At 37.0% G+C, this 25712-nt stretch overlaps 1 long non-coding RNA gene across 1 annotated transcript in view; it reads left to right on the top strand.

Moving 5' to 3' along the window:
- LOC139437956 (uncharacterized) overlaps nucleotides 1–25712 on the top strand; it is a 385369-nt gene that overhangs the window by 320955 nt on the left and 38702 nt on the right. Inside the window, exon 3 of the long non-coding RNA XR_011647814.1 lies at nucleotides 23549–23693. This is a non-coding gene — a long non-coding RNA (uncharacterized lncRNA). The remainder of the gene's footprint in view (nucleotides 1–23548; nucleotides 23694–25712) is intronic.

Genomic DNA, 25712 nt, shown 5'->3' on the forward strand with positions numbered 1-25712 from the left:
CAGATTCGGGATTTCCAAATATAGACGCAAAAAGAAAAATTTTGTCCAAAAGCCACCAAGTAACCCCTAATATATTATACTTGCAGAAAGAAGGGGAATAACTAAAAATGAATGGAAAATGAGAATGATTATTTCCTGCAATTTAATAAACTGGAGGCATGATTCAAAGAATGTCACACTTAGCATTTCATTTCCTCTGGGCTTTTAAAATGATGTTTAATTGCAGATGGTGACCTTCTGGATAAGACAGTGTTTACAAGTGCTAAATTTCAAGTAGGAGGCTTCCATGGTTTTCCATAATGTGTCTTTAGGGAGTAGTGTATGAAATGCAGGCAAAGGTTTATAAATAAAGAAAAAAAAAGACACTGCTGTGTTACCTGATTGCTCACAAGGTTGCAGTTAGATTTGAAATTCAAACTATTTCAGAATAAAACTTTCATTCTCAGTAATCTCTGATTTTATGTTATATATTTTATTTTATTTTATTTTATTTTATTTTTTGTTAGAGGTGGTGGGTGGGAATTCTTGCTCCACTTGTGAACACTAGCTTTCTGAACTGGTCTTCATGGAAGGTCACTGATGCAAATACTATGTACTCTTAACAGAAATTAGGCATTTGTCCTCACAAGACTTTTGGGGTACTACTTTCATCTTTCTTGCCCAGTCTTGTAGAGAGATGAATAACACATATGTCTGCAATTTGTTGCATACTGATTTGGCATATGCTCAGAACATGGTGGGATTTCATATCAAAAGTCATACCTTTCCATACTGCAAATACAGCATTTATGGCAATGGCAGTGGAAGGGTAGGATAGATGAGTTATTTCATCCCCTTCATAACAATCAATGTCCATATATCTAGCACGGAGTCTGGAATATCCACAACCACGTGCCATCTGTAGCTATCCATTTCCAACCACAGGTGTTCAGAACACATCAATACAGTAAAATAGAAGCAAGGGAAAGACGTAGGAATGTCAGAAACATTCCTGAGAAATGCAAGGACGAATGCTTTTCTGGAATGTCATGGCTGCTTTGGGTTAGACGATAGATACTTCTAACAAGAGCAGTGGAAATGTCAGAGAAAGGAGGTGAGGTGTGCAGATACGTGCTGTGAGGGCATGGCTATCAATTCCCTAGCTGTTTTTCCCTTCCCCACCAACAGTCTACCTGTTCCTATGCATACCTGCAACATCACGATCTAGGTCCTCAGGCCATTGCAGCAAATCTAGAGGAGGCTGTCAGGAGACAGACCTCATAATTAGGCACTTCTATATTCAAAGTAGAGGAGGAGATGTAGAAATGTGTGAGGATGTGCGCCTGAACCTTGTTGGTCTTTTGGGATTGCACTTCCCAAGGGTCTCGATTAAAGAGACACAGTAAACTCACAGTGAATCCTAAGATCACACTTCCTCTGCTTTCCAGAGCCCACACGTAGGTGAGAGAAAACTTGTCATGGTTTCCTATGGTTACATGAAGCTCTCGTTAAAGTTGAGGGATGTGCAGAGTTTATTATACCCTCTATAACTGCAAATACTGATTGTGAGAATCCCTGAGAGAGAATGGATATACTGGAAAAGATGAAGAGACTATGGAGGAATTCGAGTAAATAAAACCGGAACCAGAAGCTGAATGTCTTTCTGTCTTTAATAAGGCGATATAATTCCATGGAAGTTTTTTCTTCCAGTGAGTTCTTACTCAATGTGTTCTTAACAAAGGCAGAAATGTTCTTCTTTTCCTGAGATGGTTTTGGGATAAATGCTTTCACAGGAATAATACTAAAGAGGTATTTTATAGCTTGCTCAAATACATAATGAAGTACATGGTTATAATCTTTGATCTGCTTGAAGTAAATCACATCTTAGGATAAAAGAATTTTCTCAAACTTTTTTTTTTTATGGAATCAAGGATTTGTATAAAAGGCAAAATGGTTGCTAAATCCACTTGAAAAACTCTATTTATAAAACTAAGTCTCATCAAACAAAGAAAAAAGTTGTCTGAGATTCCGATTTAAAATTTTCAATATAGAAACAGTAAGGATCACATATGCAGAAGACTTTATTAATCAAGAGAAGTCGAAGCTCATATGAGGTTTGTTAGAGAGCAAAGAGATCAAGTTGTTTCAAACACCATGAGAAGATGATATAAGATATTGTAACAGTTTCTGAACATGTAAAAAATCCTTTAAATTTCCATCAAAATAAGATGGTAGCTCTTGGGGAAAATATCTAACTATACATATAGCACATATGTAATTTTTTGTAACTGTCTTATTGAGATATAATTCATATATCATATAATTCATCCAGTTAAAGTGGATGAATTTAATGGTTTTTAGTGTATTCACAGAGTTGTGCCACCATTATCAATAGTGATTTTAGTACATTTTTATCACTTGATAAAGAAACTTTAGCTGTCATCCTCCCACCAATCTTCTCTTTTCCCTCTTGCCCTAAGTGTCCACTAATCTACTTTCTGTCTCTGTACTTAATGTAGAAATTTCATTTTCACCTAATGTAGAAACTTCATTTTCACTTAGTATATAGTGTTTTCAAGGTTCAACAATATTGTAGCATGTATCAGTATTTTATTCTTTTTATGGATGAATAATATTCCATTGTATAGTTATAGTACATTTTGTTTATCCATTTACCAGTTGATGGCTATTTGAGTTATTTCCACCTTTTGGCTATTATGCATAGTGCTGCTATTTATATTTATGTACAATTTTATATTTTCAATTATCTTGGGTAGGTAGGAGTGCAGTTGCTGGGTCAAAAGGTTATTCTGTTTAACTTTTTAAGGAGCTGACAGGTTGTTTTTCCAAAGACGCTGCACCATTTTACATTTCATCCACCAGTGTATGAGGGATCCAATTTTTCACATCCACACCAACATTAATTATTATCCAGCTTTTTTATTATAACCATTCTAGTGGGTATGAAGTGGATTTAATTTATATTTCCTGATGATTAATGATATTAGGCATCTTTTCATGTAGTTTTTGGCCATTTGTACATATTTTTGAGTAAATGTCTACTCAGATACTTTGCCAAGTTTTAATTGGTCTGTCTTTTTATTATTGAGTTGTAATGGTATTTTCTATATTCTAAATACAAGTCCCTTATAAGTGTTATGATTTGCTAAGATTTTCTCCCAATCTGGGGCTATCTTTTTACTTTCTAGATAGTGTCTTTTGACATATAAAGTTTTTAAATCTTGATGAAGTTCAATTTAGAATCAAACAGAAAACAACAAAAAAAATAATGCTATTAGGAATGGAGGAAATGGATGAATGATGTGTGGCTAGAAACAAAATTTCTTTGCATATGTCTTATTGTTGCAGTTTAAACTTTAGAACAAAATATAATGTTTACATAATTATAAACAAAATTAAATTAAAAGCTATCTTTAAATATGAAAAGTAAACTGAAACAAATGAATTTGTGATTCTAATTGGTAGCATAACCACAGGAGAGAAACTTCAAAATACAATTGGCTGAATATTTCTAATGGGATATGGGGTATGCCTAAAGAAAAATAAAACTGTAAATAAAATTGTTTCTAGTAATCAGTTGCTACAGTAAGGGTTGGTATTGTTATTCTAAGATTGCTGCACATGTATTGTTGAATACAGTAAATGAATCAAGGTTTTGTTATGGAGAATGAGGACTGAACAACATGGAAGAAAAGCGATAGTTACATATCTATGAGGTTAAGTAAAAACGCAATGGTTCTGAATTTGAATTAAAAGTATCATTATGAATCATTTTAATATTTGTACAAACATGTGCATACACATACACATAAATACATATTTCCCATATCTGTATACTGAAACAATAAACAAGACAATAAATGATGCATCTATGATGTTAAAAGAAATCTCCATATTTCTGATTCATAATTGTAAACATTGCTATGAAACTATTTTATATTTCATACATATGCATGTGTATTTTTTTAGAGGTGAACAGTAAAATAATGACAAACGCTAGCTGACTTGAGTTCTGGGACTGGAATTATGCAAGATAAATTCAGAGCATCTTTTTATACTGAAAAGCAAGGAAGCTGTCAAAGACTCTTGAAAGGCCTCAGAAGACACAATGAAGAGGGCCACAACTGGCCAGAGATTGGCAATAAGGAATATAACTGCAAGGGATTGAAACACACAAAATATTTTTATTTTACTTTCTTTTAATTGTTAGAAAAGTGGTAGGTTTGTAGAAAAATCATGCATAAACTACATAGTTCCCATATACCACCTTATTATTAATATCTTACATTAGTATAGTATATTTGTTATAACTGATGAAAGAACATTTTTATAACTGTACTATAATTATAGTCCATAGTTTACATTAGTGTTCACCATTTGTGTTGTACAGTCTTGTGCTTTTTGTTTTTAATTTTTATCTTAACATATATGCAACCTAAAATTGCCTCCTTTAACCATATTCAGATACATCATTCAGTGCTGTCAATTACACAAAATATTTTTAAATCTATGCATTCATAATGATATTTGAAAAATAAAATAGCAATTTTAAAAATTGCTAGAAAATAACCCATATGAAAAATTCATAGAAAAAAATTCTTAGAATCAAACATTCACATTCTGCTTGTATTTTACAAGCTATAATTCTGGTGGCCAGCAGTTATGAAGGAAAATTCCTCCTTATAGAAGAATCCAGCTAATACATGAAGTGAGAATGATAGAGTAGCAACACTGAGCAATCCTAAATGAATAACAGCCCAAGGAAATAGACAATCCCACCAAGAAAAGCACTTTTGCTGGGAAAAAAAAAAAAGGCAAACCCAATTCTGATGAACACTCTTAGCTCTAAGCACCAATTTACATGACACCACAGAGGTGCAATCAGCAAAATCCTGAGTTTTCTGTGGTCTTTTAGGATATTGAGCTGATTTCTTCAACAAATGCATTGAATGGGTGTAAAGGGGAGGCTGGTGGAGGGAGGAAGCTATTTATTTAAAAAGATGTTGGCGTTATGTCAACTGATCACCAAGCATTTGGATCCTGATCCAGATAAGTGAACTACATAGGCTAGCTAATTAATTAATTAGACAATGGTGGAAGTTCAAACATTGACTGGATGTTTCATTATACTTAGAACTTTTTGAGCCATTGCTCTCCTGTTTTGAAAATGGCTTTGCTATTACTCATGACCAGGCTAGCACCTTGGACAGTAAATTAGGGGCTGGGTTCATTGTAACAATCACATACATCCTGTGAGGCCCTGTGGTTGTAGTTAACTGGCTTAAAGTTGGTGAGTTTCCATTTCCCTGTCCATCTCTCCCTCTTCATACCATAGGCCTTTCTCTAAAAGATAGACTTGTTTCAAAAGTAACAAAACTGGGGAGTGGGTGTAACTCAAGTGGTTGAGTACCTACTTCCATGTGAGGTCCTTGGTCAGTCCCTGGCACCTCCTAAAAAAAATAACAAAACCATTTTACTTAAGAAAAGGCAGCACCATTCCCTTTTTTTGGACTTCTCTCCCACATAATGTTGCTTGCATTATTTTTTGTTTTGTTTCCCCTCCCCCTTCTGTGACTTACTATGAAAATCCAGATCACGTTTTTTAGAGGAGAAAAAAGGTGAGGAAACACTCTCTTTGAGGACACAATTTTAACTAAAATAAGTGTAACATGGATCTTTATAGAAGCAAGCAGCTAATGGAGAAATTGCCACTAACAAGACCTGAGAAGCACAGGGTGGATTTAGCTTAATAATGTTAATGTATTCCCCCCGTCATCTGAGGCTTCTATAAATAACCAGGCACAAGGCACGTCCTTCATGATTAGCTTCTCCCTCTTGACTTACTTCATCAATTGGTGCCATCAGGCTCTTTTGAAAGTCATTGCTCCTGATTAAGAGAAATGAGCTGGTTCTGTTTCAGATGGCTCTGACCTGCAAGAAGGCAAGAGAGCCAGAATTCATCCCTGCTTCTGTGTCTGCAAGAGCAGGTGGGGTCTCCTTGTGAGACGAATAGAGGTCCAGAATCCCCAGAGGGCAATGGAGCCACAGCTGTCCCTGGAAGCCAGAAATGGAAGCTTCTGTGAGGGAAGAGAGCCATCCTATCCTGAAGCCAGCCGCTGGACTCCGTGTGTGTGTGCGAGGGTGTGTGCATGCCTGTCTACAGACTCTGTGTCTGAGCAAGTTCCACTTACTCTGAAATCCGTTGATAATCTCCTATCCCAGGTCTTTGGCTTGCTCAGAGGCTTCCCACTTTCTCTAGACCACTTGCAAATGTGCAGCCTGAGCCATAGCAGGAGAACGTGGGAGCTGGTGCTAATTAAAATCTCCAATCAGAGTAGGAAGATGAAGGAGAAAGTCTCATGCCTGATTGGAAGATGCATGGGCAAGTCAGGAAAGCTTTGAATAAATTGGTACTGATCTTTGAGATGGGCCAAGAACTCTCTACTTGGTTGTGAATTCAGGCAGGGCCAGCAGTTCAAAGAGATACCAACACAAGGACAGAAGCAAGAGGGAGGATATTACAGAAGAGAAGTCCATGCTTTGCAATGACTCAGTGGCAAATTTAATTATGCTTCATTTGGGCACATTTGCGAAATAACATTTTTTATACTGGAGTCTTTTGGGCATAGATTTCACAAATATGAAAGAAAAATATGTTATTTATGCTCATTTCAACTTAACTACACTTAATGTTATTAACAAAGGAGGACAAGTAGAGAAAAATATCGGAGAGAGAAAATGCAGGAGCTGCAGCTTCTGTGTTCCATGTTCCTGGGAAATTGTGAAAAAGAAGGTTCTGGTCTTTGGCATTTGCTTTCCTTTATAAAAATTTTTGAAAGCTATAACTGGTCTCTGTCCCCAGTTCCTATTGCTGGCATGGTTTCCACATATGAAATTGAATTATTAATAAGGATTTCACACCTCTAATGAACACCTGCTGTCTTCTTTGGGTCAGTACATTTGTATCATTTTTAACGGAACATTAATCATATATGCCAAATTACTATCTAGCTTGATAAGTTGCTTTTTTTTAACTTTTAATTTTGAGCTAATTTTAGACTTATATAAAAGTTGCAAGAATATATAGAAGGTTCTCATATATCAGCTTCTCCTAACGGTAACATTTTATATAACCTCAGTGCAATTATTAAAGCCTGAAAATAACGTTGTACAATAGTATTAAGTAAATTACAAACCTTATTCAAATTTCACCCATTTGTCCAATAATAATATTATTTCCCACTGTAGCACTTTTTGGTTTCAGGCTCCTGTAAGATCATAAAGGAAAAACTTTTAAAAATGTTCCTTAAAGGTAGGACAGAATCAGTGAAACTACTCAGATGTTACAGTCCCAACTCTTCCAGATCATCAGGATCTAGGGCCATGTCCAGTCCAAGGGACTGGTGGGGAAAGTTTCACACAACCTACCCAGATGGGTGGCAGTGAGTTATTTCCTTCCAAACTCTTTTTTCATCAGCATTGTTTTTCCAAATGAAATTTTATGTAGAAACGCCATACTTAAAGCAAATCAAGATATTGCTCTTCTTGTTGAAAAGAGAGGGGTCTTTAGCTTCACTCTTCCACACCTGAATCTTTTGCTGCGAATCACAAACTCTTGCTAGAGTTCTTCTCAAAACATAGCATTCACCACATGATGGTTGTGGGATTTCACTTAATAATACTGTGTGCGTTTCCACAATTGCAACAGAAAATATTTGCCATTACTTGATGTGACCAGGAACTTGGCACCAACTAAGTAGCTTATTTTGCAAAACTACAAATAGCATTTGAGAAAAATTCTAGCACTCTTGGTACACTCTATATTCTTGCTATATTTAACTTCTTACCTAATGTACAGGTCTGATAATGTCATGTATATCTGTTTTATTTATGTGCACTAGCTTAAAATTATTTCCTCCTTCTCTCCCTTTGACCCTTTTTTCCCCCCACTCAAACAATTGCTGCTATCTTATACCTTTGCCTTTGAGGTGCAGCTGACAGTGCTCCCTCTTCTTCCTATGAGAAAATTAATCCTGTTCTCCTTTGTCTCAGCACATTGTTTCTTCCACATGAATCACTTTACATTTAGTATATCTTGTCTTTTTTATTAGACTCTCAGAACATCACTGTCTTAATTTGTACTTTACATACCCATTTTTGAAACAGCACAGGTGCTCAGTAATGCTTTTATATTTAAAAGATGATTAACTACTCCCTTTATTCTGAATGACTATATAAGGAACATTTATTGTATGCTTTCTGTGTGCCATGTCTTTTGCAGCTAATTTTGCATGCAGTTCTATGCATTTTAACAGATGTGCAGATTCATGTAATCACCACTACAATCAGTACACAGAGCAGTTCCATCGCTCCAAACAATCTCTGTGGTACCCCTTTATGCTTGCAATCTTTCTGCTTTCTTAACACCAGAAACCAGTGATGTGTCCTCCACTATTATATTTTTGTCTGTTTGAGAATATTATATAAGTGGAAATATACAGTATAGTAGTCAGCCAAAAGGGGTGCTGATGCAAAGTGCCAGAAATCTGTTGGCTTTTATAAAGGGTATTTATTTGGAGTGGAAGCTCACCATCACAAGGCCCTAAAGAGTCCAGCTCAAAATTACTTCCTCAAAATTACAGCCCTGTTGCCACGTGTTGCCACAAGATGGTGGGCAATGTCGATAAGGGTTCAGCATTCCTTTTCATTTTAAGGCTCCATGGGCCCAGCTCCTTCTGATCTCAGCTCTAGATTGGAGGGCTCATTTCTTCCCTGGCTCAGCTGCTCTGTTCTCTTCACAAGGTCAGCTGTAAGTCAGCAGGTGACCAGCTCATCTCTCCCCAGGGCTCCAGGAACAAAGTCCTCTCCTCTGCCGTGTGCATAGAGTGCTCTCTGTTCCTCTGTGTGTATGTTGTTCTATGTTCTCCTTGAGTGACTGTCCATTTATATAGCCCACAAAAGGGGAAAGGACTTGAACTGGGTGACCCTAATGATGTGGTGGAAACAAAGCCCTAATCTTGATTTAATGAAGTAAAAGTGAAACCTCTGAATTTAATGCAAAGGGCTATCATACCCAGAGGAACAGACCAGTTTAGAAACATAATCAATACATCTTTTTGGAATTCATAAATAATGTCAAACTGCCACATACAGTAAGGAACCTTTTGAGACTGGCTTTTCCACTCAATATAGTGCCTCTGAAATTCATCTGCTTGTTTTATGCATCAGTAGCCTGCTTCTTTTTATTTCTGAACAATAGTCAGCAATATTTCATTGTATGAACAGTCTGCATATCCATTCACCCATTAAAGGATATTTGGAAAACATGAATAGAGCTGTTATAAGCATTTGTATATAGGTTTTGTATGAAAAATGTTCATGCTGGGTCATAGGGTAGGGGCACATTTAACTTTATAAGAAACTGCCAAGCTATTTTGTAGAGTGGCTGTGCTACTTTGTATTCTCACCAGAAAAGCAGGAACATTCCAGTGACTCCCTATCCTCTCCAGTACTTGGTATTGTCTGTATTTTTTACTTTAGCCATTCTGAAAGTTGTATAGTGTATCTCACTGTAGTTTGTAATTTATATTTCCCTAATGGCTAAGGAAACAGAAAATTTTATCACATGCTTATGTGCTGTCCAAATATCCTTTTTGAATTTTTCAAACCTACAGTCTATTTTGGAGTAGTGTATTTGTTGTTTTGTTTTATATTACTCTTCAGTTTTTATTGTTCTTTGTTCTGGATACAATTATTTGGTGGATATTTGATTTGCAAATATTTTCTCACAATTTCTGTGGCTTGTCTTTTTGTTCTCACAAGAATTTCTTTCACAGAGCAAACGTTTTTAATTTCTATATTAAAAATACAATTTATCACGTTTTTCTCCTTTATAAATTATAATTTTGTTGTGTCTAAAATCTATAGCCAAACTCAAGGTCGCGTAAGTCCATGTTTCCTTCTTAAAGTTTATTTTTTTCTTTTTACACTTAGGTTTATGAAGCATTTTGAGTTAATTATTGAATAAGGTATAAAATATGTATTGAGGTTCAATTTATTTTGTTTGTTTATGCATGTCTAGTCCCTCTAGCACCATTTGTTGAAAGTGCTATCTTTCCCCCATTGAATTGTCTGATATAGACAGTTCTTGGATACTGTAACTTTACTGTAATTCTTGAAATTGAGAAGTCTAGTCTTTCAACTTTGTTCCTTTTCAGAATTTTTGCATGTTTTAGTTCCTTTTCTTTGTACATTGATTTAGATCAACTTGTCAATTTTGGTTGTGATTGCATTGAATCTATAGATCAAAGTGGGGGAAATTGAGATCTTTATAATATTGAGCTTTCCAATTCATGAATATGACATCTCTATTTTTATTTAGATCTTTCATAATATCTTTTACTTTTTTTTTGTATCTTTCTTTGTATAGATACTGTACACACAGTGTTGGATTTATACTTAAGTACTTCATCTCTGAATGGAGAATTATAAATTGTATTTTTTAAAATTTAAAAGCCTATTTGTTCATTCCTGGTATATAATAATATGATTAATTTTCTATGTTGAACTTATATCTTGCAAACTTGATAAACTCATTTATTTCTTCCAGGAGTTTTTTATAGACTTTTTTGAGTTTTTGAAATAGATAATCATATTGCCTGAAAATAGAGTTTTATTTCTTCCTTTCCAATATGTATGCCTTTTATTTGTCTATTTATAGACTTATTTTGCTTTGTTGCACTGATTAGGATTTTCAGTATGATACTGATTCAGTGGCTAAAGGATGCCCGCCTTGATCTTGTGGCTTCCTGCCCCACCTTTCTTCACATGTGCCTTCCATCCTTAAGTCACAAAATGGCTGCTCCAAGCATTGTATTGTTAGAGATTTGTAATAATCAACAAGCTGTAGCTCAGTTTCCCCTGATATTCACTGGGGAAAGGCCAACCCCATCCCCCATAAGCCTACGTGTCCGAGGGCACGGCGCTTCCCCACAGGTTAAACAAAGAAACCACATAGAGATGGGAGGAAAGGGAAATGGAAACCTTCCCTTCCTACATATCGGAGGGAGATAAAATTCCTACAGAACAAAGAAACATCTGCTCCTGCAGCCTTCCGAGAAACCATGACTCCCTAACCCACTATCTTCTAGTCACTATCAGGGAAAGTGTTCATTTCTAGGGCTTCCTATTGGTCCCTGCACTTCACTCTGACCTTCAACCCCCTCCCTCCAACTATCATTTTCCCGCCTAGGAAAGTTCTGTATAAATTCAAATCCCACCCTTCCAGGAGTGGGCTGAAGTCTCTCTTCAGAACTCCTCTGTTGGGAGAGCTTCTCAATAAATCTCAATAGTCATTTCAGTCTCCGTGTCCCAGTAAGCGCCGTATTTTCTCCAACAGTATTTAAAGTCCAGACAAATGAAAAAGATGTGGCAAAAGTCACATGGAAAATCTTGTAATATCTGAAGAGGCTTTTCTAGAAATTCTATCTCCATCAGACTATAAATAACTGTATTTAACATATTTATACAAATAAATTACAAAAGAGAAAGTATCTGCAAAGAGGAGAAAATAATAAAAAGTGACACAGCAGATTTGAAAAAAGAACCAAACAGAACTTTCAGTAATAGTAAAAATAAAATATCCTGAATTTCTAAACATCGATGTAAATAGAATTAATTAGTCATAGCCATTAAGTTTTACGACATTTTAAGACAGACTATATGAATTTATGCAGAATCCACCCTGGAGAAAGCAAAAGATAAAAATACAGATGAGAAGGTAAGAGATGAGAATTATGAGTGTACCTAACAATATTTCATTGGAGTCTGTAACAGTTTGATATTTTTTATGAATTCCAAAAAGAAATATAGATTATGTTTGTAAACTGGTTGGTTCCTCTGGCCTGATAACCCTTTGACTGAATCAGATTCAGCTGAGATGTCTGATTAAATTCCATTAAGATTAGGTCTGATCCAACTACATCATTAGAGTGTGACTCAGCTTCGAGTCCCAGCCTCCTTGGGGATAAAACAGATGCTCACATGGAAGTAAATGCACAGAGAAGGAGAACACAGAGGAAGAGAGACAGCTCATTAGATGGGATCCTGCAACCCTGGGAAGTGAGATGAGCCTGATAGTCTACAGCTGACCTTGTGAAGAAACAGCAGCTGAGCCTGGAAAGAAATGAGCCCTGGGGAAAGTGAGGAGCATTATGCCAGCCTATAGCTGAGATGTATGAAGCAGGGACCACAGAGCCTTAAGAGGAAGGAGGAAGACTGAACCCTCACAGACATCACTCGCCATCTCGCGTCAACACGTGGCAGCAGACTGAGTCAAAAAGTACCTCTTATGGTACATTGAGTTGGACTCTTTAGGGCCTTACCATTGTAAGCTTCTACACCAAATAAATACCCTTTATAAAAGTCAACAGAGTTCTTGTACTTTGCATCCGCACCCCTTTGGTTTGACTAATAGAGAGTCCAAGATACAGATAAAATAGAGAAATGAGAAAAGGAAATATTTGCAGAATAATTGGTTGAGAATTATCCAGAAAGGTCAAAGTACAATAAATCAAGACATAATAAACAAAGAAACCCATACCTAGATATGTTAGTGAAACTGTAATAAACAAAGAAAATATATTGACAGGCAGAGAAATAAGACAGATAAGAAATAAGAGAGAGAAATAAGACCTTCAGAGGAATGACTGACTGATTCCACAAAAGCAACTATAAAGATTAGAAGAGAGAAGGCTATTTTCAAAATGCAGAAACAAAATAATTGACAATCTAGAATTCCATAACCAGAGAAAATATACTGCATGGATAAAAGTCCAATACAAGCATTTATGATATAAAAGACAGAAGGAATGTGTCACCAGCAGGTTTTCATAAAAGGAAATGCTAAAGAATCCATTTTAAGTGAAAAAACAAAAAAAGTGAGCCAAGATCTGAAAAATCAGAAGGAATTAAAAACAAAGAAAATGGTAAATATGTGGGCAGATATAAATGAGTGTAGAATATTTCAAACATCAGTACTACGATCTGGTGAGAAACTATAAATAAAAAATATACAGTATATAAAATTTCCTGGAAAAAATGATTTATGAGTTAGGAGGTAAGTAGTGGAGTTTGCATTTTATAGTCGTTCTATTTTCTGACAGGACAATAAAGGTTTTCATTGTCATTAGATTTTGTGCTCTTTCCTTCAGTCTATACATGAAAAACCAATTCCAGGTTAGTGCAAAACATATATATGAAAGGCCTTTTACAAGAAAATACTGAAGAAAGCCCTTGTGGCTTGAGGTATAATAGGATTTTTAAAAACAAGGCACTGATGGCTCTAATCATGAATGAAAGGATTGGTCATTTTAACTTCATTACATTTAAGACCTATTTAACCAAAGATACTATAGAACCAGTAAAAAGGTACAGATAGGAAGAAAGTGTTTGCCACACATATAACTGACAAAGGACAAGTGTCCAGCAGATTTATAGAACTTCTACAGATCAGTGAGAAAAAAGGAAGGCCACACAATAGAAAAATGGTAAAAAAAACTTGAAGAGGCAGTTCAAAAAAGAAGAAATAGAAATGCCAAGAAACAAATAAAAAAGTGCTTGATTGTATTTCTAGTCAGGGAAATGAACATTAAAGTGGCAATGGGATACCACTACACTACACACCCACTAGAATATCTAAATCTAAAACAACAATAACAAAAAATGGTTGGTTTGAAGATTGGTAAAGATGTTTTCTTAGTTTTCCAGTGGTGCTATAACAAATACCTTAGATTGACTTTACACAAATTTATTGATGGAAGTTTGGAGGCTAGAAGGCATCAAAGGCATCAGCATGCCCTGTTTTCTCTGACATCTGGTGCATTCTGGGGGTAGTTTACTGACAATCTCTGCCTCTTTCATAACACCATCTCTCTCCTCTGTCCCCTACTTACTCCTACTACTGTTCCCAAATTTTCTTTGCTTAGAAGGACTCCAGTCATATTTGATTAAGTACCATCAGATTCAGTTTGGTCTCATCTTAATCTGATCACTGAAGATTTTATTTACAAATGAGTTCACATCCATGGATTGAACATATCTTTGTAGGAGGCATGATTCAATCCATAACAGATGTGGAGAAACTGGAACTCACGTACTCTGATGACAGAATAAATTTGTTTCTCTGCTCTGGAAATTTGTTTTGTAATGTTTACATTTGCATATGATGTTATCCAGAAATTCCACTCTTGGGTATATATCCATAAATATATATATATTTATTTCCTTAAATGCATATATATTTTCACTGAAATACAAGAAAGTCATAGTAGTTTTATTTAAAATAAACAAAAATGTAAACCATTCAAATGTCAGTCAATAGTAGAACTGATCGATGAATTATGGTATATTTATGAAGTAAAAAGACTATACCCCAATGAAAATAGATAAGTTGATGTGGTTTTATCCAATCACATGAATGCATCATTCATTCATAATGTTGATCCAAAGAATACAAGCAAGAGTTATTATTCTAGTGTATACACATTTCAGAAACCTGCAACACAAAGTATATTGTTTTGCGATGACTATGCAGGCAATAAAAGTATTTTACAAATGGAAGTAAATGATCAGTATAAATTCACAACTATGATTTCCTCTGGAGGGGCAGGTTGTGATTTGTAAGGGACATGTAGAAAACTTTCGGATGCCAATAATATTCTCTTTCTCCACTTGTGTAATGGTTACGTGAATTTTTTACTTTGCTGTCATTTATTGAAATTTATATATTCATTTATACACTTTAATGTATTTTTCTTTTAAAATAAATAGTAAGACAAAACAAAGTGTTTTAACAGTGTAAAATTAGGTATAATAAACTGATACATGACTTTCGGTACTGCAACCTGTAGCAGTTTGATCTCGGAGCCCTGAGAAATAAATACACAGAGATGCAGATATGTGAGGAAAGGGAGAAGTCTCCATTAGACACAGCAGAGGCCCAGGAGAGAGACTAGCCTTTCACCTGATAGTTTACACTGGCCTTGTGGAGAAAGCAGAGCAGCTGAGCCCAGAAAGAATTGAGCCCCCAGGAGAGAGATAAAGATGCCCAGAGATGTACTTACCAAATGCAATGGATGTGTCATGATGATGGGAGAGAGTGTTGCTGTGGGGGGAGTGGTGGGCGGGGGCGGTGGGGTTGAATGGGACTTCATATTTTTTGAATGTAATATTAAAAAAAAAATGAATACAAATAAGTACATTAAAAAAAAAAAAAGACTTGAGAGTCTGATCATCTACAGCTGACCTTGTGGAGAGAACAGAGCCGCTGAGTCCAGAGAGTGAAACAAGCCCAGGGAGAGAGATGAGACTTATCCCAGCCTACAGCTGGTATTGGAAGAAGCTGGGACCACAGAGCCTTAAGGGGGAGAAGAAGCCTGAACCCTGGCAGACGTCAGCAGCCATCTTGCTCCAAAAAGTGGCCACAGACTCTGGTGAGGGAAGTAACTTATGCTTTATGGCCTTGTGACTGTAAGCTTCTACCCCAAACAAATACCCTTTATAAAAGCCAACAGATTTCTGGTATTTTGTGTCAGTACCCTTTGGCTGACTAATGAACAACCTAAGCAAAAGTCTTCTGAGATGGACTGAGGTGGCCCCATATTAAATGCAGAATCTTCTGCTGAGAAAAACATGGATAAAATTATGTAAGATTTCCTTCATCCTTTGTGAATAAATAAATGGGTCATAAGATATAAGTGAATATTATTTTACCTAATGCTGTTCACAGTTTTTTTTTTCATGATGAAAGCTTCATTGGATAGTTGGAGGGGATCAGACCACTGCTTTTGAAAGCAGGGAGAGAAGGCTGTGAATCTTTCTACAGATGAAGTTTGTGACTGTGAACAAGTTACTGAACCTTTCTCTCAGTCAGTTTCTTCCTTTGCAAACATAAGATAATAGAAAGTTAGCATCACTTTGATGCAATAGAAAGTTAAATCACTTTAAAGTGATTTTTCATGCTGAGCATCCAATAAACGACAGTTATAATCATTCTTCTCTTTCTGGCCGGTGACAAATATACGTTAACACAAAGAGCAACTCTTAGAAATACTTTTCAAAGAAATCCTAATTCAAATGGAGATAAGGGGGATAATGATGTCTACCTTGCTGCCTTGTAGGAAGGATTCAATGAAATCATGTCAGCAGGTACTTGATTCTACAGAGCACTCAAATTGGATAATTGAAGAGTTTCCTAAAGGAGCTATTCTCAAAAGTGAAGGCAAAGTAAAGGGAAATCTGGAGGGATGATGTAGAAGTCTGGAGCTGGATAGTGCTGATCATGGAGGGAGTGCTTGCTGGAACTAGAATGAGGGACCCATCAGCTCACAGTTGCTCTGTGCAGCAGGGAAGAAGAGGGATGACCACCCTGTGCTCTTCAGTGGCAGGATTCAAGTGCAAGTCTGAGGGCCAGGGAGCCTTTTGATGGAGTCAACACAAATCAGTAGTGAGGGACACAGAACGGGAAGATGAAGAGTGGAAAGTGGCTGAAGAGGAAAACCAAAGACGGCAAGGGTGATGAGGTACTGAGCACAGTGCTTGTCACTTAATCAGCACTCAAGAAGCAGTAGCTATTATTATTTGGTGATGACAACAATGACTGCTGTTTCCATTATCATTTCAAGTCATTTTATTAGAAGGAAGATGATTAACACATTACGATATTATAATGTTCTTCCCTTCCCTTGGGATGTCTGGAAAATTCTCAAACTTTATGAAGGCTAAATGGAAATAACTTCCCGGTGAACTCTTTTGTAGTCTCCAGAGAAGAGTGGGAGATGCCTCCTCCATCCTCACAGCACATCTCAAAAGGAACCCCTGAGCACAATGCTTTGTAATTACATTTCCAGGTGTCTGCTTCCCCTGTGATTAGTGGCTTCAAGGTCTGGCTGAGTCATCACCACTTCTTGGAGCAGAGATGCTCTTCTTGTGTGCCCAGGCACCAGCACTTCTGAGGGTCAGACTTCTCCCTTAACTAGCAGAGGTCCTGGGACAATGATTCTATGTCAAGGGAAGGGGAAATCAGGAAGGCTAAGGTAGGGTGGGAAATATCAGACTTTTGTGTGGGGGCGGGGGTGAGGTAGGACGGTAGGTGGTGATGAATGAACACTTTGGGGAAACTTTTCCTATCTGATTGAGGTTCATTGTTTATGCCATAGTAGTGCCTAATACACTATCGTTGCTTTTTATTGAATTAAATCCCTACTATACCTAATATCTCATGGCTACGTCAGTCAGACTTTTAGTTATTTGAAATATGCAGAGACTTTTATATGGTAACATTCTATTTGTGGTTTACGTAGCTTCAAGTCTTTGGTATGCCCCTGCTTCTTCTATTTATGCAACATACAATGATACATGTTTTTAATACTTTAACTTAAACTTGTCTCATAAAATTGACATATGTCTTCCCTTTTCCATCAAACATTAGAGCCAGAGTAATTCAATCATCACCCTCTCATTACTCAAAGTTTGACTTTCCTATGCAGCCTGTTTTTAAAGCATCCATGTAAAGTAATATATTGAAAATGATTCTGACTATGAAAAGATACATTTTTTTTGGATAAAATAAAAGTACATGCTCCAAAATAGATATATTGAAATTGCATTTTTTATAATTATATATTTTCTAGCTAGTTACGTCTGTTTTCATTTAATACACATGTATTCATTATGCAGCTACAGTATATGCAAAGTATTAATATATATCAACATATTAATAGCGGTTACTTTGGATGGTGGGAGTAGAGAATTTTATTCATCTAGATTTTCTTTACTTTTTTAAGAACCTATATTTTGTAAGTGGAAAAATGCAATAAAATTTCATTTTCATGTGGTGCATGGGTATACTCTATCATTTCTGAAATTCTGAAAGCATTGAATTGATTTAAAAAATTAGAACATTAAAAAACAAAGACTAATGAGCTCTGCGAATGGAGAAGTCAATGCCACAAGGTGGCAGCCTGCTCAGAGCCTCCCAGCCTTACTCCAAAAAGGGCTTAATGCTACCAGGTAACTTGGACAGGGACCTATCTATTCTAATGTTTGGTTGCGCTTGAATCCATGGAGAAAACACTGTGGAAGAGTTATACCACTGGGCTGCTGTACAGTGGAAAAGAAAGATGTATGAGAAGGAAGCCAACTTGCTTGCATTCCCTAAACCATGTGCATGGGAGAAGCTCCCCTCTGGCAGATGCTGCTGAGTGATGAGGCAGCTCCCAGGACTCAGGGCTCACTTCTGACCCTACCTTCGTTCTGAGGCCTTTGAAACACTGACGGGAAGAACAGAAGCAGAGTTGTTTTTGCAAGAGATGGAGATGACCTTTGCAGTAGACTGTTCCTTTGCAAAAATCAAACTAAGGCCATGGAAAATGAGATAATTATTGAAAATGAGGCTCCAAATAAAGACATGCTTTCCCTTAGCCAAAGAGAAGAATTGTTAAAAACCACTAGGGCAGGCCAAAGCAAAACTCTACCATGTGATTTACTTATGACAAGGAAAAGATTGAATAATTCAGACTCTTAGAAAGTACTGATATTGGATGATCATATATTTGATGAGACTGTGTTGGGGACCACTGGGCATCTGGACATTTTTCTCGGTCGTCTTTTTTCTGGGAAGCTGCAGATTCTAGGACAGGGAGGGAGGACTCGAAGAGAGTTTAGGCTGAAGGCGACTCTCTGGGTCTTCAGACTATTGGACCTGAACTGTGAAGATGAGACAAACTTGTGGGAACTCCAGTGTGGGGGAGATAGATAGTTGGCCTTTGTCACAGTAGCTTGCCCCTGAGGGAGCAACAATGAAGTGATCAAGTGCTCTTGATAAGAGCCTATGACACTTATTGAAATACAGAGGGATAATTTACAACTCAACGATGAAGTGAAAGTGTGAGACAGTAATCTCTCTAAGATCTCTGCCAATGTTAACTTATGCTTCCTTGTCCTCTTGTTCAATTTCTCCCCATAATTGGAAGTGTCGCTTCAGCCCCATAGGGCAAAGTTAGCAATCACATAGAGAAAAGTAGAATCTTTTCACTACAAACATTTATCCTCCAGCCCTCTGAACTAATCAACCAGCAGCGGTGACACTGAGCAGGTGCAGACCAGTGTAGTTTACTAGTCCTGGATCCCCTGGAACAAGAGAAGCTCTTGTGCTCCTCACTCTAACAGCTCTTCTTTTAGGACCAGTGTTGTCAGCAATTGCAGGAGGCTGGAAGAGACCATCTCTTGATCTCCTCTCTCCTTGGAAGACAGAGCGCACAGAAGCAAACACCCTTCGGTCACAGCAAATCCAGTGATAATTATATGAATCATCAACATTACTTCATATTTGTATATCACATTTATTGTTTCAAAGTGTTTATGCCTCTATTTAATGGGTAGCATTACCAGCAGAATGTAATATCAATGAAAGATTGTTAAGACAAAGCCTGCAGGATTAATATTTTTCAACTTTTTGCTTAATTTTTTCTTATGGACATATTCAAACATACTTCAAGTAGAGGGAAAAGTACAATAAATTCCCATGTACCCATCATTTGGCTTCAAAAATTATGGGCAGTTTTACAGTCTTGTTTCCTTCATAGCTGCCACTTTGTTGGTGGGGCAAGTACTGGGGTGTTTTAAAGCAGATCAAAGATAACATGCCACTTCACCCATGAACACGTTAGCACTATTACTGAAAAGCACTACGTGAATCTCTTAATTTGAAGTCTACTGTAAATCTACTTGATGAGTGAATCAAACAGTTTTTAATTAAAAACTGAAGTTTCCCATTTGTTAGAACCAAGGAATATTCATCCAAATAGCTATTATAATAGAAAATTCCTTGTCCACCCACAAGACATAGTATTCTTACAACAGGAACAGATTTCTGACCTGACATTTAGATTGTTGATGCACTTCTCATACTCTACGGACCAAGTATTTTAAAACTATGGTCTCCAACTCACTAAAATGACCTTTTCTTTGTTAGTCACAATTGGGAGAGTTTATAGAGATTTGATCATTTCCAGATTCCATGAAATGAGAGCAGACAATGGGTTGCCTGTGTGGCTTACCCCAAGACCAGCCCTGCAGCCACACAGATGACCTCTCTTTCTCTCTTTCTCTTTCTCCTTCTTTCTCAATCTCTCTCTCTCTCTCTCTCTCTCTCTCTCACACACACACACACACACACACTGTTTTATAGGGAAGACATCAGTAGGGATGGAAAACAGTCATTCTAAGAGCTGCATCTGTTGTACTTGACTTCTTATCTCTCTATTCTCCAAGAAGCCAGTTCTGGAAGTCCCTAGCTACATGACCAAACACTTCTAGGCACTTCATCATTCTTCTGATTCAATTTTTATGTTTTTAAAAGTATGATAAAGGAGAATAAAGCTCTTCCATAAAGGTAACCACCAGAAACTCTAAATATAGAAACTATCAAAACTGGTTGTCTCTAAAGAGAGTGTAGGGAAGGGGGGTTGGAAGAGAAAGTAACTGCTGTTCATTATACATTCATGTGCTAGTTGATTATTTAACTTTTTCCATGAATATTTATTTGCTAATTAAATGTTTAAAATAATTTTTAAAATTTAATAAAGTAACCAAAAAATATGTTTTTCAAAACACTGGTCCATAAAGTACATGAATCATCATCAAATGTTCCTTTTCGTCTCCCAACCTCTAGAGTGGTGGAGGTCCCTGGGCTCTGTTTCCCAACCTTTTCTCATCTCTTTGTACACTCCCTTCCTGGGAATATCACCCAGTCTTAGAACTTTAAAAACTATCTACGTGTTGGTGATCCCTGAATTGATATCACAGACCTCTCTCTTGAACTTCAGGTTTGCAACTGCCTAATCCAATCTCTTTGGGAGTCTATAGCCCTGTCAATCTGAAGCCCAAAATTAAAACTCATGATCCTCCCTACTGTGGCAGTTTGGATTATTTTATGAATCCCAAAAAGAGAAAGATTATGTTTGTAAATCTGTTCCTCCAGATATGATATCATTTGATTGCATGAAATTTGTTGAGAGGCCTTTGATTAGATTAATTGATAAGATTGCTTTAGGGCTTTGGACTGCCTCAGTGAGGCATGACTCAGTTTGAGTCTCCATCCTCTTGCTGCATCTGATATAAGTGGAAACAAAGAGACAGAGGAAAAGGGAGTTGGCATATTTGATTCTGCAGTGTGAGAGAGAGTACTACAGGAAAACAGAAGCCCCTGAGGGGCTCAAATAGGCTGGGTCTACAGAGTAGTTCAAGAGGAGAAGGTGAGCTGGGAAGGGGAAGGCTGAGACCTCTCCAGAGATCAGCAGCCATCTTGCTTCGCCACATGACAACAATGCCTGGATCAATAGAAATTGACTTTGGTGAGAAAGTACCTCTGGCGATGCCTTGATCTGGACATTTCATGGCCTTGGAAATGTAAGCTTTTATCCCCAAATAAATCCCCAATATAAAAGCCAAAAGATTTCTGGTGCTTTGCATCAGGAGCCCTTTGGCAAACCAAAGCACCTATCAAACCTAGTCTTCCCATAATTTGTTCATGTCTTGGTAAATGGAAACTTACCAAAAAAATCTGAGTAATCATTGACTACACTCCTTTCAACACACTGCATCCAATCTATGGGAAATCTTTTCAGTTCTATCATTACCTCTTCCCTAGAGGCAAAGGCCTCCTGCTAACTGAATCTCCCTGTTTTTACCCTTGCCCCACTGCAGCTTATCCTCCACCTACTAGCCAAAAGGGTCCATTTAAAGGAAAGTGAGTTGGCTCTGGAGTTCAGTGCCTTGTCAGTGGGCCCTACTTTGGAATTTGTGTTCCTGAGTGTGATGGAGTTGGACTTAGATGCGAACTATCCACACATGCCTCTTTTGTCACTTTTACTGAACCTGTGGTTGGCTCTGGGGTTGGCATATGCTCAGGAAACTTGAATCTCTGGACTGGCCATGTGCCAGCTGGGCCCTGAGCCTCAGCAGAGTTGCAACTCCTACTCTTCGGTTCATTGGGCTTACCCAGGTCAGCTAACAGGGAGGTGAAGATGGTCAACCACCACACCAGGGAACCAAGAGTGCCTACCACTCCAAGCAGGAGAATCACATCCATCAGCCATGTGGGATCTAAGTCTCCTCTCAATATAGAGGTGGAGTGGATATCACCAACCCAGGGTTCACAGAATGGAGGAATAAAATATGGATTAGAGTGACCTTACTGGTATTCTACTATAGAACTATAGTGACTAGTAATGGAAGAAACTGTAGTATTGATCTGGAGAAAGTGGCCACTGTAGTTGCTGAGGGTAGAGAGAGGGAAGAAGAGATGAGATGTGGGGGCATTTTCGGGACTTGGAGTTGTCCTAAGTGATATTACAGGGACAGATGCTGGACATTATATATAGTGCCATAACCCACTGAATGTACTGGGGGAGAGTGTAAAGTACAGTGTAAACTATAATCCAGGCAGTGCAGCAGTGCTCCAGAATGTATTCACCAAATGCAATGAATGTGCCACTGATGAAAGAGGCTGTTGATGTGGGAGGAGTGGGGGTCTGGGGTGCGGGGTATGTGGGAACCTCTTATATTTTATGATGTAACATTTTTTGTGATCTATGTACCTTAAAAAAAGACAATTTAAGAAAAATTAAAATAAATAAAATAAAGGGAAGTGAGATCATGGCATCCTGTACTGGGATCCTCCAGTGCCTCGGAATATAGAGCCAGTCCCCAGACGAACGCCTCCAAGACCATGGGATCTGTTTACTACTTCTAGGACTCACCTCCTACCTGTGTCCCCCTCAGGTATTCTGTTCTAGTCTCCTCCCTGTTCCTCCAGACGCCAGCCCTTTTCTTCCTCTGAGCCTCTGTTCTCACTGACATGCTCTGCCCACCTCGTCTCCACGACTCACTCTCCCCACCTCGTCTCCACGACTCACTCTCCCCACCATTTCCTTCAGGTCTGCTCAAAGGTCACCTTATCCTAGAGATTTTCCTTGACACCCAAAATAGTAATCATTTCCATTCTCTGGCCCCTACCCAATTTCACTTATTCATAGCACTTACCATCATACACATATACTATATGTTTAATGGCTTGTATTTAAATGGTCTGCCTCCCCACCTCCTCCCTGGTAGAATCTAAATTTCCATAAGGACTGGGGCTTAACTCTGGTTTGCTGCTCTATTTTAATTACCTGGAACAGAACTTGGCACACAGTAATTGCTCAATAAATATGTGTAGAGTGAAAAAAAAAAAAAAGGACTGGTAGTCAACTTAGGTCCAGAAAGGCAAAGAAAATGACCATTTGGTATAAAGATTTTGTCCCAAGGAAATATAGGAAAAAAGCTTCAAGACTCCCTTTTGTTCACAGTTTAGGGTTACTATCAATCAGAAAACTGAGAAGCCCTCACTCCATTACTAGGGAATAGATTTTTGGAGTTAACAAATATATTGTCCCTTTACTACCTCTTCTAATTTATGCCTGCTTCCTCTTTTCTATATTTTCAGTGTGAAAGCCAATCTCGAAAAGCAAGATATGAAGTCTGGGGATTTGGACATGGTGACCTTCATCCTGAGATGTAGAATTCCTGCAAGATAAATGCTGTAGATAATGAAAGAGGAAGAAGAACTCTGGAAGGACTGGACACTGTGGGTAATATTGGTTAAGACTTTAAGAGAAACACATGGGGGTAGAAAAGGCCCCTCAGCCCCTCAAAGCAAACTACTTACTTTTTTGCCTCAAATTAAATCTCATGTTAGGAGCTGTGTACATCAGTTTGTTCACTAGTTCTAGATACATGATTTTTGTTCAAACCAGGAGACAGAGAATTAAGCCAATGGCAGAGTGTGTCCCCTCTATGTTGCAAATATTAAGTCTGAAAATTCAACCGTCCTATGTAAGTGTTAGTTTTTAAAACATTATGCATATATTTAAAAATATTGTAGAAGGATGGGTATGTACCATGATTCTGAAGACACAGACAAGTTGAATGATTAAATATAGGAGCAGAATCTGAAATTTTGATATTATTGGGTTGAAATCAGCCTCTGAAGTTGGCCTTGCTCAATTCCCTTCCTTGATAGTCTACTTCTAGGCAGGGTTGCTCTGAGAAAGTTACCTTACACTCTATGCCTCAAATTTCTAACATGCAAAATGGGAACAACTATAAGGTCTACATTTTAGGTTTGCTGTGAGGATTGTATAGTTAATAGATATGAATTCTTCAGTGCACCGTTAACACGCAAAAAGCTATTCTTCTTCTTCTTAATAGGTGGCAAATAGGCAAAGTGCCATAAGGAAATAATGATCAGAAATACAAATGGAGCCAAATAAGATAAAAGAAGATGAAGAAAATACTTAAAACTAAAAATATGCACACTTTCTTCTAAACTTGAGTTGATTTAATTAAGAATCAAATTGGCATTGGTTAAAAGTGAATGAATGACAAGCAGGTCAAAACTGGGAAACTCCTGCAGAATACAGAAGAAAAAGTACAAAGAGATTCCGTGACATAAAATAACAGCTATGACAGCCAACAGAAATCCAACCTACAGAAAACTGGAGTTATTTAAAGATACTTGTATAAAACAGTGATGAAATTATTCAAAACAGAATTGAAAATATCTCAATTGACAAAACGTACATGAAGTATGAAAAAGTTCAACTATGCACCAGGAAAATCAGTGAAAAGAAGACTCATATCTAGACATAGGGGGTAAAATGCTTGGATTTAAAATTCTACATTTATCCATAATATTGGAAAAGGACTATAAATCATTTAGACTTCTGCTCTGCGGCACTAATTGTGAAAATATATAGAAACAATGTAATAAGTTTGTTTTTTGCAGAGGATATTGGAGATAGAATAATTTAACCTTAGTCAAATTATCTTTGAGATGCCAAAGCACTAGAAAACAGTTTCAAATGTGTAATACTGCTTAAGGTACAATACTGATTTGTCTTTAATTAACAAATCTTTAATGTCAGTAATCTGGAAGATTAAAAAAATGATATCTAAAAGTAGGAAAGCTGTGATAGAAAAAGATTTGTAAGTATCAAACTTCTCTTAAAGATTCTTATTTAAATAACTGGGGAAAATATAGTTTCAATCAACAGTTAATTATTGAGAACTTCATATTTGAAAGTTTTTGAGTTTAACAATGGAGATAAAACATAGAATAAAACAAAACAAAGTAAGTGTGAAGCATTAATTATATGTCACAAAAATAACATGCAAATAAAATAATTTGTACTGAAAACTCAGATTATGCCCACAAAGACTTGAAGAATGTATCTTAATACATGGATGAATCCTAAGGAAAGTTTCTATGTAACTTTCATACAGAACTATCAGGTTGAAAATAATTTTAACCAGATTTAATCACTAATAGAATTACACATAGGATCAATTTTTTTCTTTCAAATCTTCATAAAACATAATGTAATATATTAGAGTAACAGAAAACAATAAACACTACAAAATATACAATGCAAGAACCAAAAACTAGAGCAATGGAAGACAGAGCTTATGAATAATGGCAATAAATGTAAATGGTTTAAAAAAAATAGAAAGGTCCCTTCTGAATTAAAAACAACAACCTGGAGGAGACTAAAGGAGACATAACAACTGATGTGAAGCCTGGATAGGATTCTGGAACAGAAAAATGTACA

This window comes from Dasypus novemcinctus, chromosome 31 (genome assembly GCF_030445035.2).
Source record: "Dasypus novemcinctus isolate mDasNov1 chromosome 31, mDasNov1.1.hap2, whole genome shotgun sequence".
Lineage (NCBI taxonomy): Eukaryota > Metazoa > Chordata > Mammalia > Cingulata > Dasypodidae > Dasypus > Dasypus novemcinctus.